At 40.8% G+C, this 20,698-nt stretch overlaps 1 protein-coding gene across 7 annotated transcripts in view; it reads right to left on the bottom strand.

Moving 5' to 3' along the window:
- MYO9A (myosin IXA) overlaps positions 1–20,552 on the bottom strand; it is a 295,878-nt gene extending 275,326 nt beyond the window's left edge. For all 7 annotated transcript variants that reach the window (XM_060097070.1, XM_060097072.1, XM_060097075.1 and 4 more), the window contains exon 1: positions 20,164–20,552. The gene's annotated coding sequence lies outside the window, so the exon portion shown is untranslated. The remainder of the gene's footprint in view (positions 1–20,163) is intronic.
- Positions 20,553–20,698: the final 146 nt, after the last annotated feature.

Below are 20,698 nucleotides of genomic sequence, written 5' to 3'. Positions count from 1 at the left end.
CTGATGCAGCCAAAAATAAATTAAATAAATATTAAAAAAAAAAAGAATTTGGACTCCTGCAATAAATGTTAATTTTTATGATAGTGATATTCATAGAAACTACTGATATATAAAAGTAAGATGTATACGTATAGCTGATTCACTTTGTTATACAGCAGAAACTAACAAAACAATGTAAAGCAATTATACTCCAATAAAGATGTTAAAAAAAAAAATGGCCATACCGTAAAAAAAAAGAAAAGTAAGGCTGTCTGTCCCCATCCTCAGTATCACCAGATTGACTTTTAGTTTATAGAAAAAATTTCACCCTGTCAGCATAAAAACCTACAAATGCCCCTTTTTCTCATTGCTGCTTCTAATCCATGTGACCTTAGAAACCAAATACTACTTATTTGAATTGTCTAAAATAAGACTAACCTCTAAATGAAAGCCTGAGGAATTCTCATGTAAGTACAGAAATGTTAACCACATATTTTCATACACTCTCCATTAACCATTTAGAGACTTTTTTTTTTTACAATCTAATTGTATAGAAAAAACATGGGCTTTATAGTCACAGAGGGGTTCAGATCCTACTTGTAGCACTTACTAGCTGCATAATCCTGGATAAATTAATGATAAACTACCTTCTCTAAATGTTTGCATACTTGTTAAATCAACATTATCACCTAACTCACAGTTGCTATGAAGTTAAATGTGATACTACATATAAAAATGACTGCTACAAAGTAGATGCAAAATTAAAAGACCTATTTTCTTCTTTGATTCATACAGTTAATACGGCAAATTTACTAAATTTTACTGTCTTTTATACAATCAAAATAATTTTCCATTTCTTTCTCAACATTTTTTATTTCTCTGGCTTCTACATATGGTGTTTGTTTTCCCTGCCAAAGAGCTTATGAGTATTTTTGCCTTTCTTGTCCTCTGTAACTAAGACATTTCTCCTGCATGGCCCAAGTAGCAGAAATCCTAATTATATTAGGAACATGGGAAATGATGTACAATCCTAACTTCTCACACTCCTAGATGGTAAATAAGCTTCCTAAAGTCAAAGTCTCTGTTGGCTATTTGCCAGTAGTATAACTTTTGGGCTAACTATTTCTGAGCCTTAATTTCTTTCTTTTGTTTTTTTTTTTTGAGCCTTAATTTCTTAATATTCAAAAAGAATATCAATCTCCAATAATATGGCCAATTATTTAGAACAAAACACCCACTGAAATTGTTTAAATTAATAAAATAGAAAATATATGTTCTAAAAAGTATCAAAGAGTTAACAAGATGGTAAGGAATTATAAGGACAAAACATAAGAATTATAAGGCCAAAACAGAGAGGTAAGCAGAATGCTGAAGCCAAGTTAGCCCCTGACTAAAGCCAAGGTTGGGCTTTGGTTTTCAGTCTCATAAAGACAGAAGCCAAACCCAGGACCCACGCTAGGAAGTGAGTCTGATACGAGACCCTATACAATAAAACTCAAACTCATAAAATAAACCAAAATAAACCTGTCCCATTCTACCCTATCCCCCAAGAACTGCAAGGAAAGTTGTGTTGGCACTGAGCTAGCTGTAAATGAGAGTTCCTGACAAGTTGTAATTTTTTCTGTAAGGGCCCGATATAAATACTTTAGGCTTTGGAGGTCATACTGACCTCTGTTGTAACCACTCAATTCTGTGGTTGTAGCACGCAAACAACCACAGACAATACAGAAATAAATAAGCACAGCTGTGTTCCAATAAAACTTTATTTATGGACACTGAAATTTGAGTTTCATAAAATTTTCACATGTTGCAAAATATTATTCCTTTTTTCCAATCATTTAAAAATGTAGAGGACTTCCCTGGTGGCACAGTGGTTAAAAATACACCCGCCAATGCAGGGGACACGGGTTCGAGCTCTGGTCTGGGAAGATCGCACATGCCACAGAGCAAATAAGCCCATGTGCCACAACTACTGAGTCTACACTCTAGAGCCCATGCGCCACAACTGCTGAAGCTCATGCGCCTAGAGCCCGTGATCTGCAAAAAGAGAAGCCACTGCAATGAAAAGCCCACGCACCGCAACGAAGAGCAGCTCCTGCTCGCCGCAACTAGAGAAAGCTGGCACCCAGCAACAAGGTCCCAACGCAGCCAAAAATAAAAATAAAGAAAATTTTAAAATAATAATAAATAAAAATAAAAATGTAAAAAACATTCTTAGCTTGCAACCTTACAAAAACAGGTAGCATAGGCCACAGTATGCTTTGAATTGTAACCACTAGACACAAGACCACCTCAGCTACTATTACCCTACACACACACATACATACAACACTCACACAGTTTTGTCGCCTTAATTCATATTACCTGAATGACACAAAAAAAACCCAGGTTACAGGCATCGAGAAGACACGTGTGCAAGCATCACAAATAATGTCCCAAGAAAACACATTATTTAGACCAAGCAGGAAGGAAACAAAGCACCATGAATAAGAAGAAGCAAGGAATGGAAACAGATCTGCAAAAACTTCAGATATTGGATATGATCACACAGAAAATATAATTGCTTACTAATGTTTCAAGTGATAAATAAGACTGAAAATATCTGAAAGGGACAAGAACCATAAAAAATGACTTTGAAGATTTTAAAAGCTAAAAAGAACTTGTAAAATTTTAAAACACAACTGGAATTTAAAATGGAATAGTAGACATGAATGAACTAAAAGACCTACCTGAAGAAACTGCCCACAGTGAAAGAAGAAAAATACAGAAAAAAAGGTTAAGAAACATGTGAGAGGGACTTCCCTGGTGGTGCAGTGGTTAAGAATCCACCTGCCAATGCAGGGAACATGGGTTCAATCTCTTGTCTGGGAAGATCCCACATGCTACGGAGCAACTAAGCCTGTGCGCCACAGCTACTGAGCCTGTGCTGTAGAGCCCAAGAGCCACAACTACTGAGCCCACGTGCCACAACTACTGAAGCCCGAGCACCTACAGCCGGTGCTCCACAATAAGAGAAGCCACTGAAACGAAGAGTAGCCCCCGCTCACTCCAACTAAAGCCTGCAGCAAAGAAGACCCAATGCAGCCAAAAATAAATAAATAAATTTATTAAAGAAAAAAAAACTTCAGGGGCTTCCCTGGTGGCACAGTGGTTGAGAGTCCGCCTGCTGATGCAGGGGACACAGGTTCGTGCCCCGGTCTGGGAAGATCCCACATGCCGCAGAGCAGCTGGGCCCGTGAGCCATGGCCGCTGAGCCTGCACGTCCGGAGCCTGTGCTCTGCCAACAGGAGAGACCACAACAGTGAGAGGCCCACATACCGCAAAAAAAAAAAAAGAAAAAAAGAAAAAAAACTTCAAAAAAAAAAGAAACGTGAGAAAGAGAGAAAATCTAATATATGTAAATTGGAGATCCAGAAAAAGAAAAGAAACAGCACTGAAATCATAACATCATGTTCTTTCAAACAAATAGAAATCAGTAACCAAAAAAATGACTAGGAGTAACAAATAGTATCTTTCACACCAACATCTATCCCATCCCACATACTCTTTTACAATGTGATGTTGACACTTTTCCCTATGTTCTCTGCCCCTTGAAGTTGGATGGACCTTTGCAACTGTCTTGACCAGAAGAATGCAGTGAAGTGAGGCTGAGTGACTTCTGAGGCTAGATCATAAACAGCAACATGCTTCTACCTAGCACTTTCTCCCTCAGGAATTCTAGCAGTCATACCTTAACAACTAAACTTAAAAAGCTCCACGGGGGCTTCCCTGGTGGCGCAGTGGTTGAGAGTCCGCCTGCCAGTGCAGGGGACACGGGTTCATGCCCCAGTCCGGGAAGATCCCACATGCCGCAGAGCGGCTGGGCCCATGAGCCATGGCCGCTGAGCCTGCGCGTCCGGAGCCTGTGCTCCGCAACGGGAGAGGCCACAACAGTGAGAGGCCCGTGTACCGCAAAAAAAAAAAAAAAAAAAAAAAGCTCCACGGAAAAACCCATATGGCAAGGAACTGAGTAAGGCAAAACTGCCAAGCTGAACCACTCCTGAATTCCTGACCCACAAAAACTGTAAACAATAATAAGCTACAAAGTTTGGGGCTTAACTTGTTATGCTGCAATAGATAACTAATATAGCAGGAAATCCTCACACAGCTGTAAACTTAAAAATCTAGTCCTAAATAATCCATGTGAAAATAAGTAATTTAGATGAAATTGAAAATATCCTAAAAATATGTATAACAGCACAATTTACTCACAAAAACTGACTGGTCCCATTAAAAAAAAACAAAAACAAACTTAGTGACCCTAATAAAAAAATCTTTCCAACAAAGAAAACGCCAGAGCCACACTGCTTTACCAGCAAATTCCCCCCAAAACTCAAGAAGTAAATAATACAATCTTAAATAAATTCTTCCCGATTCTTTTTTTTTTTTTTTTTGGCAGTATGCGGGCCTCTCACTGTTGTGGCCTCTCCCGTTGCGGAGCACAGGCTCCGGACGCGCAGGCTCAACGGCCATGGCTCACAGGCCTAGCCGCTCCGCAGCATGCAGGCTCTTCCCGGACTAGGGCACGAACCCGCGTCCCCTGCATCGGCAGGCAGACTCTCAACCACTGCGCCACCAGGGAAGCCCCTTCCCGATTCTTTTTATGACACTGGTATAATACTGAAACCAAAAAATCTGGCAAAGACCAGACAAGAAAGCAAAACCATAAGCCAATCGTACTCCAGAACTTGCACGCAAAACTCCCAAACAAGTATTAGCAAACAAAATCCAACAATGTAAGTACAGTATACTATGATCAAGTTAGGTAACCCAGGAAAGCAAAGATAAATCTGATACTTATATCAGAAAGCCAATTAATATAATCAACCATATTTTAAGATCCATAAATATTCAATTATTTATTTACATCTCAAAAGGAGTCTTTGCAAACTAGGAATAGAACAAAACTTCATTTGATAAAAGGTATCTACAAAAATCTACAGCATACTTAGTGTGGAAAGGCTGAATTTTTCCTTTGAGATCAGAAACAAGAAAAGGATGGCCCCCATCTACTTCTAACAACATTATACTGGAGATAGCTGTATACTGTAGGCAGCATAAGAAAGCAAGAAAAAAATAAAAGGTATAAGGATTAGAAACAAGAAACAAACTGTTATTATTTGCATATGACATAACTGCGCATATAGAAAATTTGAAAGAATCTACAGATAATCTCATTAATTCTCTAATTTAACAGACACAAGTTTGATATTAGTTTTATAGCTCTATATACCAGCAGCAAACAATTAGAAAATAATCTTTTAAAGATATCACTACTTACAATTGCATCAGAAAATATGAAGTGCTCAGTGACAAATCTAACAAATAATGTATAAAACCTCTACTTAAAAAATAAGACCTTGGGCCTCCCTGGTGGCGCAGTGGTTGAGAGTCCGCCTGCCGATGCAGGGGATACGGGTTCGTGCCCCGGTCTGGGAGGATCCCATATGCCACGGAGCGGCTGGGCCCGTGAGCCATGGCCGCTGAGCCTGCGCGTCTGGAGCCTGTGCTCCGCAACGGGAGAGGCCACAACAGTGAGAGGCCCGCGTACCGCAAAAAATAAAAATAAAAAAAATAAGACCTTATCATGATTCATTACAGAAATGGAAGGATATCCACGTTCTTAGTTTGGAAGACTCAATGTTGGAAAAATGCCAGTTCTCCCCAAATAAATCTACAGAACCAGGTCAATCTCAATAAAAATCTCAAATGCTCTTTTTATGTTGAATTACTTGTTGGGAGGTTTTTTGTGGAATTTGACACAGTGATTCTAAAATATATATGAAAGTGTAATGGGCCAAAACCAGCCAAGACTCTCCTGAAAAACAACAGCGAAGTGGGGAGACGTGCCTTACCAGGTATCAGAACTTCTAAAGCTATAAGTAGTTAAGACGGTGTGTCACTTGTACAGGAATAGACAAACAGACCAATAGAACAGAGAAGAAAGTCCAGAAACAGAAGTATGCAAATATGGATACTGGACATATGTGAGATGTGGCACTGCAGATCAGTAAAGATGAATTTTTCGGGCTTCCCTGGTGGCGCAGTGGTTGAGAATCTGCCTGCTAATGCACGGGACACGGGTTCAAGCCCTGGTCTGGGAAGATCCCACATGCCGCGGAGTAACTAGGCCTGTGAGCCACAACTACTGAGCCTGCGCGTCTCGAGCCTGTGCTCCGCAACGGGAGAGGCCGCAACAGTGAGAGGCCCGCGCACCACGATGAAGAGTGGCCCCCGCTTGCCACAACTAGAGAAAGCCCTCGTACAGAAACGAAGACCCAACACAGCCAAAAATAAATAAGTAAATTTATAAAAAAAATAACTGCCTTTAAAAAAAAAAAAGATGAATTTTTCAAAATCAGTGCTGGAACAATTGAGTGTCCATTTGGGGTGGGAGAGAATAAGATTGGACCTCGTACCATCCATAAAAATCTATTCCAGGTAAAGAACAAATTTGTGAAAGGTTAAAACTTAAAAGCTCTTAGAAGATGATATAGAAGAACTACTTTACCTCAGACTACAAAAGGGTTTCTTTAAAAGGATTCAAATAGCACTAGCCAAAGCTGATAAATTCAACTACATTAAAACTGAGAACTTCTATTGATCAACAAGCACCATAGAAAGTGAAATAACACACCAAAAACAGGTGTTATTATCCAAAACACATATAGGGAATTCCCTGGCAGTCCAGTGGTTAGGACTCCACGCTTTCACTGCCATGGGCCTGGGTTCAATCCTTGGTCAGGGAACTAAGATCCAGCGAGCTGCGCAACATGGCCAAAACACACACACACACACACACACACACAGAGGATTTCTGAACATCAGTAAGAAAACCACAGATCACCTAACAGAAAAAAACTGGACAAACAACTTGAACAGGTACGTCATAAGAAGAAGACTCAAATGATGATGAAAAGATGCTCAACTTCATTAGTAATCATGGAAATGCAAATTAAAATCATGAGACACCATCACACCTTTCAGATTGGTAAAACTTAGAGTCTGACAATACCAAGTACTGAGAATGTAAAACAAAGGGAACTCTCATTTTGTTGGAATTATAAATTGAAATAATTTTGAAAAACACTTTGTCATTATCAAAGTTGAATGTGTGCATACCTCGCAACCCAGCAATTCCATTCCTAGGAATTCTACAGAAATATCTGTGCACTTGCGTACATGAAACAGGTACAAGAGCACTCACCACTGAATTATTTGTATAACAGCAAGAAATTGGAATCAACTCAAATGTCTATCAAAACTAGAATGATTAAATTGTAGTATACATTGGAACACATTACCACAATGAAATCTAACGAACGACAGCCAACAACTTGCAATTAATTTCACAAATGCTGAACTAAATTTTTTAAATCACATAAAGTACTCATATGAAGTTCAAAAACAAGGAAAACTATACTACATTGTTTAAGGATATATGACCTGGGATTTAAGATTATGAAGCAAAGCAAGAAAATGACAGTCACAAAAGGTCGGGATAATAGCCACCTCCACAGAGTGGGATATGTTGACAAGGGCAAGGGGAGAGTGAGGTAATGGGGAGGTAGTTCTTGTTTGTTGGCCTGGGCAATGACAACACAAATATTTACTTTATAATTTTCTTTAAACTGCATATGTTTTATTCACTCTCCCGTATGTTCGAATAAAAAGGAAAAGTAACAACTGCTTATGACTGCTATAGTAATTTTTTTTTAGATGTTTTCTAAAACATCTGCCATGCCACGCAGCATGCGGGATCTTACTTCCCTGACCAGGGATGGAACCTGTGCCCCCTGCAGTGGAAGAATGGAGTCTTAACCACTGGACCGCCAGGGAAGTCCCTGCTATAGTAACTTAATATGATAAAGCAATTTATGTAAGCCCGAGAGCTTGAATTCCTTATATCCAAGCAGGTACCCTTCCCTCTGTCTTTAGTATTCCTGTACCCTTCCCTCTGTCTTTAGTATTCCTATCTCTGCCTTTAGTATTCCCTCTGTCTTTAGTATTCCTATCTCTTACTCTTTACACTCATAGTATACATTTTATCTGCCTTACTAGACGCTAAGTATCTGTCCAATGAATGCTTGGATAATCTGAAAGATTTAAGGCAAAAAGAAAAAGAAGAAAGGTTAAGGAGAGGGGAAGTTGTGGGAAAAAACAGTAAGGAAAGAACCTGACTTATGCTTACATGAAAACACCCAGGACGTCAGATTTTTAGTTCCAATGCTTCAAGGAGCCAGGAAGCACAGGGAGAGGAAGTAGGTAAATCACCTCTGTCCCTTCTGACCAGGTGCCATAAAACAAAGCAGATTAATATCATTGATATCATCACCTAATATTTAGGTGCAAGAAAGTGTACCTAAATATATCTACTTCTCCTGAAATCCTCTTAACAACAACAACAACAAAACACAATAACAAAGCCCCCTCAGGGACTTCCTTGGTGGTCCAGTGGGTAAGACTCCGCACTCCCAATGCAGGGGGCCGGGGTTCGATCCCTGGTCGGGGACAATCCCACATGCATGCTGCAACTAAGAAGTCTGCATGCTGCAATGGAGATCCCATGTGCCGCAACTAAGACCTAGTGCTGCATAAATAAATAAATAAATAAATAAATATTTTTAAAAAACAAAAACAAAAAACTAAAGCCCCCTCAGACTATAGGGCTCTCTGGAACAAATCAACTCCTCTTAATTACCTGGGGAAGAAACTTTATTTTTCAGTTAATCTATTCAGTATGTATTACCTATTCATAGTTCAAAAGATTAAACACAGGGCCTCCCTGGTGGCGCAGTGGTTGAGAGTCCGCCTGCCGATGCAGGGGATACGGGTTCGTGCCCCGGTCTGGGAGGATCCCATATGCCGCGGAGCGGCTGGGCCCGTGAGCCATGGCCGCTGGGCCTGCGCGTCCGGAGCCTGTGCTCCGCAACGGGAGAGGCCACGACAGTGAGAGGCCCGCATACCGCAAAAAGATAAAAAAAAAAAAAAAAAAAAAAGATTAAACACAAATATCTATCAGATACAGACTCGTTAATAAAATTATAGTATATCAACACAATAGAATACTATGCCTCCATAAAAAAGAATAAGATCTGTATGTACCAATATGGAGTATTCTCCCAAATATATTGTTAAATGGAAAAAAAAAAAAGAAGAAATACAGAATAGTACATATGGTATGAAAGGAGAGTACACACATGCACATACACCTAACTTCAAAGGAAAAAGAAAAAACTGGAATGATTGATCAGAAACTTATAAAAATGATTATCTATAGGACAGCAAGAAGGAAACAGAAGGGATGAGGATGAAAATAAGATTTCTACATATACCTTTACATTTGGTTTCTCCTTTTGAACTATGTATCTTACATATTCAAAGGGTAACAGTAAATTTAAAAAAACAGAGGAAGCAAACCCTAAAATGAAAAACAAATGGACCTAAATACATACCAAACTGGTAACAATCACATTGAGAAAATAATGATTTCAAGTGACTTTTAAACACAGTACTAACAATAAGTATAACCTTGGTGGGATACGTTCTAAGACAAAATGAGATGCAAAGAAATCTTAAAATTTACTGGTAGTGTTATTTATTTTAAAACTACATTAGTTATACCTAGGAAAAAAATCAATGTTAATAAAAATTAAGATTTTCAATATAAAAGAGATTAAAACTGAAGTACTTTTTTTAAAAAAAGATGAAGAAACATGCAATGTTAAATTTGAATAAGAATTATCAATATGACCTCATGCTTTTTTTCCTCTCCTGAGAAGACCTAGAAGTGATGACAGTTCCATAAAAGGGAGCATACCAACATCCAGATGTTGTTTTCTAAATATCATCCTCCACTAAAAGGAGACAGATCTCCTTGGAGAAACTGCTGATTCCTGTCTAAAGCAGAAGTCCTTGGTGAGCTAAGATGTCTTATACCCGAAAGTAAGGAATCACTCAAAGACTAATAATAGGCTTATGCAAAAAGAATCACTCAAAGACTAATAATAGGCTTATGCAAAAAGAACTCAGGTGTCTGTTTGAAGGGACTCCCAATATCCTTATTTGAGACAATCTTAGCATCAAAAAAGAACAATGGGAGGGAAGGAATGGGAGTTTGAAATTAGCAGAGGCAAACTATTACATATAGGATGGATAAACAATAAGGTCCTACTGTATAGCACAGGAAACTATATTCAATATCCTGTGACAAACCATAATGGAAAAGAATATGAAAAAGAATATATATATATGTATAACTGAGTCACTTTGCTATACAGAAGAAATTAACACAACATTGTAAGTCAACTCTACTTCAATAAAATCTGAAAAAAAAGAACTGTAACTAATTGTAATAAATAAAAATCCAAGAGACAATTAATAAACTCATCTGTCACCACTGTACATGACTATTAGACCAACCCCTCACTCTGAAAATTAGACAAGAAAAAATTAAGCATTTACTTATTCTGCCCTTTTAGGAAGTACAGTTCAGTCCCAGGTGATGAAGGTTATAAACCTTTTGTTAACAGAAGAATGACAGCTAATAAATATTAAAAAATTACAGAATTAGAAAAAATCACCATTTTCCAACCTTCAATCAAATAACTCATTTGCCCAAGGCTCACAAAAGATGCTAAAATTGCTAGGTATAGAATATTTTGAAGGATGGAAAATTTGTATGATACCAAAGTATTGCCCCCAAAGATTATTGTACTTGATCATAAGAGGAAAGAATATACCTTTACAATGGAAAGATACAGCAAACACCACTTTATTTTTTTTTTAATTTATTTATTTATTTTTGGCTGCGTTGGGTCTTCCTTGCTGCACGTGGGCTTTCTCTAGTTGTGGTGAGCAGGGGCTACTCTTCGTTATGGTGCACATGCTTCTCATTGCAGTGGCTACTCTTGCTGCGAAGCACAGGCCCCAGAGCACAGGGGCTTCAGTAGTTGTGGCGTGCAGGCTCAGTGGTTGTGGCCCACTGGCTCTAGAGCACAGGCTCAGTAGTTGTGGCACACGGGCTTAGCTGCTCCGCGGCATGTGGGATCTTCCTGGACCAGGGTTCGAACCCATGTCCCCTGCAATTGGCAGGCGAATTCATAACCACTGCACCACCAGGGAAGTCTGCAAACGTCACTTTAAACTTCATAAAACTTAGATCACTAATAGTGACGTCATATATCTCCCACAGTATGCAACATGAAATATAATATCACCTATAAAGTATTCTTGCCAAAACTTTTTAACATGCATAATCAAGCCTTTAAATTATAACTTCCACTGTACAAGATATACACGGAACAGAGGAACAAGTTAAGCAAAAGCACAAAGAAATAATTAGATAACTAGAAAACAGGCCATTCTGATAAAGAAGATGTGGCACATATATACAATGGAATATTACTCAGCCATAAAAAGAAATGAAATTGAGTTATTTGTAGAGAGGTGGATGGACCTAGAGTCTGTCATACAGAGTGAAGTAAGTCAAAAAGAGAAAAACAAATTCCGTATGCTAACACATATATATGGAATCTAAAAAAAAAAAATGGTCCTGAAGAACCTAGGGGCAGGACAGGAATAAAGACGCAGACATAGAGAATGGACTTGAGAATGGGAAGGGTAAGCTGGGACGAAGTGAGAGAGTGGCATGGACACATACACTACCAAACGTAAAATAGACAGTGAGTGGGAAGCAGCCGCATAGCACAGGGAGATCAGCTTGGTGCTCTGTGACCACCTAGAGGGGTGGCATAGGGAGGGTGGGAGGGAGGGAGATACAAGAGGGAGGAAATATAGGGATATATGTATATGTATAGCCGATTCACTTTGTTATAAAGCAGAAACTAACACACCATTGTAAAGCAATTATACTCCAATAAAGATGTTAAAAAAAAAAGGCCATTCTATAAGATGATGATCTAGTCTTGTCAAAGAAATTTCAATATCATAAGAAAAAGGAGTGGGATAAGAAACTTTTCTAGATTAAAAGAAACTAAAGATAATCAAATGCATGCAAAAATCTTGCCTGAATTCTGGTTTGAAAAACTGAAAATTTAACTGTAGTCTGAATATTAAATGTTATTAGGAAATTACTGTTATTTTTCTTAGGTGTTGGTAATGGCACTGTGGTGACAAGGAGAATATTTTCTTAGGAGATATATGCTCAAGTGTTATGAGGTAAAAGTCAAAATAGTCTCAATTTCCAAAAGGTTCAGTTAAAGTATATACACACACATACACATAGAAAACAATACAGCAAATATGGATGGCATATTGTTAACTTTTTTTTTAATTTTTAAATTTTATTTATTTTTTTATACAGCACGTTCTTATGGTGGCTGACTTATCAATGTTCTTTGTTCTATTCTTTCAACTTTTCAACACTTTTTTTTCTTGGCCGCACCGTGCAGCGTGCGGGACCTCAGTTCCCCAACCAGCTATTGAACCCATGGGAGCACGGAGTCTTAACCACTGGATGGCCAGGGATGTCCCTCAACATTTTCTAAGTATTTTCATTATTAAAAAAATAGTGTGTTGGGGGGGATTTCTCTGGTGGCGCAGTGGATAAGACTTCACGCTCCCAATGCAGGGGGCCCAGGTTTGATCCCTAGTCAGCGAACTAGATTCCACATGCCTACCGCAACTAAGAGTTCGCATGCCACAACTAAGGAGCCTGCCTGCTGCAACTAAAGGAGCCCACGTGCCACAACTAAGGAGCTGGTGAGCCACAACTAAGGAGCCCGCCTGTCACAACTAAGACCCACTGCAACCAAATAAATAATTTTTTTCTTTTTTTAAAGAAGGAGGGGGAAGGCAGGAAGAAAACTAAAATAAGGTAGAGCTGCAAAAGAAGGTAAGGAAAAAATATGATCTCAAGATCATTTATAAACTCATATCCACACAGTTATCTGAAGAACTTTCTCCCTTATAGTAAAATAAATAAATAAATAAAAATTTTGGGAATTCCCTGGCAGTCCAGTGGTTAAGACTCCACGATTCCACTGCTGGAGACCTAGGTTCAATCCCTGGTCAGGGAACCAACATCCCGCCAGCCACGCGGCAAAGGCCAAAAAAATAAAATAAAGTTACTGTCTTTAAAAAAAAAAAAAAAATCCAGACTACTCAGCCCACTATCATCTGATCAATATAAATAAACAGATCTCAAATACTTACACACTACAGACAGCAATAGTACTACAATCTGTCAATGATTTAAGGAATGTTTGTCATTGGCAAACAGAACATTTTGTTGTACCTCACACTGAATCAAAATACATTCTAACATCCATTAATCTGATATACTAAGACATCAAGAGAAGCATTTCGGGCCTCCCTGGTGGCGCAGTGGTTAAGAGTCCGCCTGCCGATGCAGGGGATACGGGTTCGTGCCCCGGTCTGGGAGGATCCCATATGCCGCGGAGCGGCTGGGCCCGTGAGCCATGGCCGCTGGGCCTGCGCGTCCGGAGCCTGTGCTCCGCAACGGGAGAGGCCACAACAGTGAGAGGCCCACATACCGCAAAAAGAAAAAAAAAAAAAAAAAAAAGAGAAGCATTTCTTTCGAGCCTTTCTGAATTGAAAACTATGATCACACTTGAAAGACAGCTAGCAGACTATCCTTCTAAGATTGACTTCTACTGGCAACAAACTTTTGATGGCCATTTATTTATGCCACACAATGAAATTCTTTAAATTCCTGATCTCATATTTAAACATAACAAGAAATAGACATATTCAAGGAGGAAAATGAAGACTTACTGAGTACCTACTATGTGCTTGGTGCTTTACACAAACTGTTTTAACTCATGATAATCTTGTGAGATGAACATTCTTGAAGCTCAGAAATGTTAAGTGACTTGCCCACAAATGACAGCTCATAAGGGATGAGGCTGGAAATTGAATCGAGGTCTGTTGAAAATCCAGGTTTAAAAGTCTATAGTATTCTTTCCACGTAATTGGCCTTAACAAATTTAATATTTACAGACAGAAAAGTCCATCTAAGGAAAAAGTATGTTTAATAGCATTCCTTCATACTCAAAGAGCCACATAATCTTAAAGTTTAAGAAAAATCAAAACTGAGAAAAAAAAATAAGTATGCTCTAAAATTATTGCTAGTTGCAAAAAAAACTCAATTCTTAGCAAGCCAGCTGTCTATGACACAGGACAGCTAGTCCTTTCCTCACTGTACATGTAAAATTATACTCCAGTTGCCCGTTGGATGACCCCATTGCCAAAATATGCTAGCAACATAATTCACATTAAAACCCAGAGGCCAAACACCATTTGGAAAGTGCTTTACATGTTTACTATACCCATCTCAAGCATGATCCCCACTCAAAACAGGCTATTTTTTTTTTTTTTTTTTTTTTTTTTTGCGGTACACGGGCCTCTCACTGTTGTGGCCTCTCCCGTTGCGGAGCACAGGCTCTGGACGCGCAGGCTCAGCAGCCATGGCTCACGGGCCCAGCTGCTCCACGGCATGTGGGATCTTCCCGGACCAGGGCACGAACTCGTGTCCCCTGCATCGGCAGGCGGACTCTCAACCACTGCGCCACCAGGGAAGCCCAAAACAGGCTATTTTAAGCAAATATTCTTTGGTCTGTCATATTCTTTTCCACGACTCTAAAATATTAAACTTAAAAACAAGAAAATCTACCTAAATACAAACATCCCATAACTGAATATTAAAATATGATGTGATTTTGAATTTATCTATTGCACAAAAATATGCCAAAATTGCACTAATATAAATCACGTATGTTCTTTCCATAGGTTCAAAATTCTAATATCTATGTCTCTTGTATGCCTAAGGATACACAAAAAATATGTAGAGAAATCTACATTAAAGAGTTTTCCCATTTAAAATTAAATCCTCTTTGAACTGGACTAGCGACCAGAAGAGGGCATAAGGTGGCGTGTGTGGTTGTATTGACAGTAATATCCTGTATCGTGCTTGAGGTAGGTGTTGGTTACATTTGTGTATTCACTCTGAAAATTTATTGAGCTGCACATTTATGATCTGTGTACTTTTTTATATACATTATAATTTATAATAAGCATATTCTTTTTAAAAATTCTTCAATCTAAAAACGTGCCTTACTATATTGTACTGATACCAAAGAAGCTACAGCCCAGTGAAGAAAATAGACAAGCTATTAGGAATTTCATTAGAGAGCTGTGACAGAAGCAAGCACTACACACTATAGGAGTGGCACCTAACTTAACCTGGAGGAAGTAAAGGAAAGCTTCCCAAAGATACACCTGGTCTGAGTCCTGAAGATCAGATAGCAGATTGCTAAGCAGAGAAAGGTGGAAGAGAAAGACGGGAAAGGGAACAGAGAGTGCAAAGACCTAAGTTCAATGAGTGGATCAAAGAATTTAAGGAAGAGAGCAAGGAAGGAAAGCCTAAAGAAGAGTCAGATCACGAAGGATCTCACACACATGCCAAGCTACAGTTTAAGCTTTATCCTGAAAGCAATGGGAAAGCACTGAAGATCTTTCAATAGGAAAGGATATGATTAGATTTGTATTTGTACCATGTCAATCATGGTGCCTGCCATGTTTGCAACCCCATTTTGTGGGAAAGTTAGCCTGCACACTGCCCCATGTTTTTCACCATTATGATCCTGCCCCACACCCACATGCACAAATAAATACACAGCCAACACTAAATGGCCAGAAGTAGTCACATGACCCAAGTACACAGGCTTGCTAGCAGCCCATGATTACAGAGCTGAGCCAAAGAGATTGTTTCTTGGGAATTCAAACCAGAAAATCTTAGGAAAAAGTCAGCAACAGAAGCTCAAGTTAAAAAGACAGTAGCCAATATACACTACCAAATGTAAAATAGCTAGTGGGAAGCAGCCGCATAGCACAGGGAGATCAGCTTGGTGCTGTGTGACCACCTAGAAGGGTGGGATGGGGAGGGCGGGAGGGAGGGAGACGCAAGAGGGAAGAGATATGGGGATATATGTATATGTACAGCTGATTCACTTTGTTATACAGCAGAAACTAGCACACCATTGTAAAGCAATTATACTCCAATAAAGATGTTAAAAAAGAAAAAAGACAGTAGCCGGGAGGCAAGACGTTGGCATGGGAGTGACACGGTAGTTATAAGGAAGCAGAAATTAGGAATAAATGGAAGCCATGAGATTGGGTGGGGGAGGGGATTAGAGAGAAAAAATAATACAAAACGAAATAGAAAAAGTAGCTAAGACAAGTTAACAGTAGAGCACTAGAGTGAAATCTGTCTTTTCCTGCTTCTAGTTTTATTTATTTATTTACTTATTTTAAAAATTTATTTATTTTTGGCTGTGTTGGGTCTTCATTGCTGTGCGCAGGCCTTCTCTAGCTGCAGTGAGTGGGGGCTACTCTTTGTTGCGGTGCATGGGCTTCTCATCGCGGTGGCTTCTCTTGTTGCAGAGCACGGGCTCTAGGCACACGGGCTTCAGTAGTTGTGGCACACGGGCTCTGCAGTGCAGGCTCAGTAGTCATGGCGCATGGGCTTAGTTGCTCCGCGGCATGTGGGATCCTCCTGGACCAGGGATGGAACCTGTGTCCCTTGCATTGGCAGGCAGATTCTTATCCACTGCCCCACCAGGGAAGCCCTCTAGTTTTATTTTTAAGCTCCTGTACTTCCTGAGACCAAGCTGTTTAACTTTTCCTGGGTTCCCTTGTGCATGTTTTCTTTCAATAAGCACTCCACTACTTAAGGTAATTTGAGTCTCTTCATTGCAACTGAAAGAGCCTAACTAAAAGAGCATTTTAGAACACTTACTCTGGCAAAAGTGGAGAGAATGAACTAGAGGGTACGGCAAAACAAGAGGCAGATGAGAAGACAAGAAGACCAACAGACATTCGGGGTTAAAGAGACAACAAAAATAGCAATCAGGAATGATCTGAAATATCATGAGGGAAAACGTGCCAGACTTTGTGATGTTGGTAGTTTGGTACAGAGTGCAGTGGAGGATGATTCCCAGATTCCTAAAGGCTTCATGAGGAGGAGAGAGTAGTACCGTTCATCAAGACAGGCAATCAAAAGAAAAAATTTTGTTGCAGTTTGTCTCCTTCTACCCCCACCTTTTTGGAGGGAAGTGAGGCAGAGAAGAGTTTTATTTTGTACATGTGTGAAGTGCTTGTGAAATATGAATCCCAGTGGAGATGTCCATTAGAAGTGATTTACAGGGGTCCAGAGTAAAGGCAAGAGCTCTACACTGCAGCTCTGGACTTAGGAATAATTACATTAAGTCATGCTATGTTTTAAAAACGTGACTGAAAAATCTTTGACTAATCTTTATTACTAATATAACTAGAAATCATACAAACCAAAAAACTTAATATTCTTGGCAAACCACATATTCCTAGCTCCTATACCTCTCTGTAAACAATGAAGATTGAACAAACTTTTACAATAGTATAATCTAAATGATTAGGAAAAAATGGGATTTATGTTGCTAATTTCTACTGAGGTTTTACCTTTTTAATAATCTAAGTTTACTCCATTTCCCTCAGTACTATATACCACTCAGAGAAAACACTGTTAAAAAGTCTTGTCAGACAGTGAACCTACTGATGTTTAAACTATAACAAGACTTTTTAGAGAACTTAATCACATAATTTACTAGCTTAGACATTCAACTCTACCTATACTGTAAATGTTAGATTTCTATCCTACAATCTCTTCTCCTCTCAGTACATCTTTTGCACCCAAATCTATTACTATCAACCCAGAACTTGATAATGAGCTTAAGCCACAAATCCAGTTGCCTCCTGGCCATCTACATCTGATAGAAGTATAATCACCCAAACTCAACATGCCACAAATTGAATTCCCCTTTCTTGACAAAAATAAAAATTCCACTCCTCCCTCACATGGGTCCCCACCTCAGTGAAAGGTACAAGCTAGAAACCTAGATCTTATCTTCTATGAACCCTCACCCTAATCCCAAATCCAATGAAATCACCAAATCCCGTCTACTCTCAAAACCCAAATGAAGACTGCACCATCATCATTTACCCTCCTGACACATTTAGTCTACCTTTCAATCCACCCTCCTCAAAGCAGACAGAGTGATCTTTTAAAAATGCAAATCTTATCATTTCAGTCCCCTTCTTTAAATCCTTCAGTAACTTACTTGACAAACATTATAATCTCTATCAAAGCCAGTCACTCCATGGAAGCTCAGAGGTTCAATGAGAAATCTACTTTAGTTATATGCTTTTTTGTAGGTTCACAAAAGAATCATCATGAAATTTTTCAAATCCTGGAAATTACTTAAAACATACAAAACATATGATACATTTAAAAGAAAAGCATGCAGCACTGTTTATAAGAACAAAGACTGAAAATAACCTCAAGATCACCAGAACGGAATACTATCCACCCAGTAAATGAGGCACTTCCAAATGTACTATTGTTGAATGAACTCTAGGATCTATTATTAAAGGGGGGGTGGTATATCCATAGTATACAGTATGCAAGGATTTGTCTGTGGAGTGTTTTAAAAATATAAATGTATAGACTTGTATGCTAGAAATATCACAGGAAGGACACACACAAAGATGGAAACAGTGGTTGCGTCTAAGGAGGGAAAATGGGTGGTTAGAGGATAAAAGGGGGGAAAAGAAACTTTTTACTGCATACTCTTTTGAACCTTTTGACTTTTATACTATGTCTAGTTATGACCTATAATTTTAATATGATTTTCTCCCTCCTCAGTTCCATACACACAAAATAAAAAAATTTTAAGTACTGACTACAAAAACCTCTCTATACTTCATCCCTATACCAAGGTTAAAATTATGCACTGATCATCTGGTGTAAAATTACCTTTCCTTCTTGACAGCTCAGGAGTTCAACAAACTACATTTTATTCAATATTTTACTACTGAGAAGACTGTTGGTAATGACATCGGTGAACACTGCATGATAATTGTACTTGCTCCTTGGAAAAGCAAGACAGTAGCACCAGGTAGCAGAATTTTATTATTAAACTTACATTAAAGTCTTCAGGGATTAAGGAAAGCTACAAATCTTACTTTTCCAGCAAATACGCAAAGAGCAAATCAAAAAAAAAAAAGCACCCTGGTATCCTTCAAAAACAGTGCAAAAGATCTGTAAAAATCTAGGAAAGTGAAGCAAATGATACCAAATGGAGACACAGTTATATTCATTAGTGTTGTGTGCTTTGATCCTTACAGAAGTCCCTAAAATGTCACGATCTGGACTACCTCACACGTTCTACAGAAGAGACAAGATGAGAAGCAGGCTGTGAGACCTTACAACAGCACACACCCCCTGCCCGGGGCTTCCATGCTCTTCCCTCTTCCTCTATAGCCACCAGACTAAACCCTCCAAACAAGGGTGTCAGTTGGTCCCCTTAAGCCCCACCGGAGTGAATACACTAGGCTACGCAAACACCCCTTCAGGATTTCATGGCAAAGCCCTTCCAACCAAAGAAAGGATCACGAGCGGGGAGAAAGATAATCAGGTCTGCCTAAGGACAAGAGGTCTGGGGGAGAGGCTACAGTAGGAGTCGGGGGGAGAGGCCGCTGTTGATGGTGTCTAAAGAGGGGCTGACACCACATCTCTTGGGAGGTAAGAGCATCACGAAGCAGACTATCTGAAAGCCGAGTTGGGTAGGGCAAAAGCTAGTCGGCTAGGCGGTGAGCGAGCTGGGGGGGGGGCGGGGGAGGAGAGAAGAGGGGTGGGCATGATGGATCTGCCCTGGAACTGGGGGTAGTAGCAATAGGTTAGGGGGTGGCATTAACTGGGTCTGAGGAACAGTGACAAACCCGGGTCAGCTCATGGGAGGATGTGACAGAGTCTCGAGGCCCCATTAAGCGTCCGAAGAGAGTCTGAAGGAGGTTCCAGTAGGGTGTGCTGGGGTGGGGGGCCCGTGACAGAACCCCTAGAGAGGCTGGAGGGCCGGAATGGTGTCTGGTCAATGGAAGATACGATGGGTGGGGTCTACGGGGGACCCGGGGCAGCGATCGGATGTCAGGGAAGCTGCGGGGGCAGACCCGCTCGCGGGGCGTCTCCGCCGGGGCGGGGCGGAGCGGCCCCGCAAAAGCTAAAGAGAGAGACTGAGACGTGGGCCGGGCCGGGCCGCAGGGCCGCTGGGCGGCTTGGGCGGGTCTTACCTCGGGCTCCGCCGCGGTGGCCACCGCAGCCCCCTCCTCTTCGGCGGAAGCCGCCTGCCAGCCTCAGCCGCAGGGTCAGGCCGGAGGAGACAGCAGAGGCCGAGACCACCGAGGGTCGGAGGGTTTTGAGAGGGTGGGCCCAGCTGCCTTAGGGTCCGGGCGAGCGGCCGCCGCGCATCCCCCGCCCTGTCAGAGAGACTCCGCCCGGCCTGGGCAGGCACATCCCCCGCCGCACCCGCCCAGAGAGCACGCGTTGGACCGCCGCCTCAACCGCTGTCGCCCCCTATGCCGGTGCCGCCGGTGCCTCCTCCGCCGCCTCTCGGCGTCCTGGCTGGACTCTCAGCAGCCACAGCCAACCACCGCCCCGATCCCGTCCGCTCCGGCCCGCGCGCCCCCGACCCCGCGCACAAGGCCCCGCCCCGCGCGACTCCTCGGCTGCAAACGGGCAGGCGCGCGCACTTACCTCCCACGCCCCCTACCGCCTGCCGGAGCTGGCCGGTCCGCCTGGCCCCGCCCCCGCCCCCGCACGTGACGC

The sequence above is a fragment of the Mesoplodon densirostris genome, chromosome 4 (assembly GCF_025265405.1).
Source record: "Mesoplodon densirostris isolate mMesDen1 chromosome 4, mMesDen1 primary haplotype, whole genome shotgun sequence".
Classification (NCBI taxonomy): domain Eukaryota; kingdom Metazoa; phylum Chordata; class Mammalia; order Artiodactyla; family Ziphiidae; genus Mesoplodon; species Mesoplodon densirostris.
The sequence above is the reverse complement of the archived record's forward strand: the minus strand, read 5'-3'. Positions and strand labels throughout refer to the sequence as shown.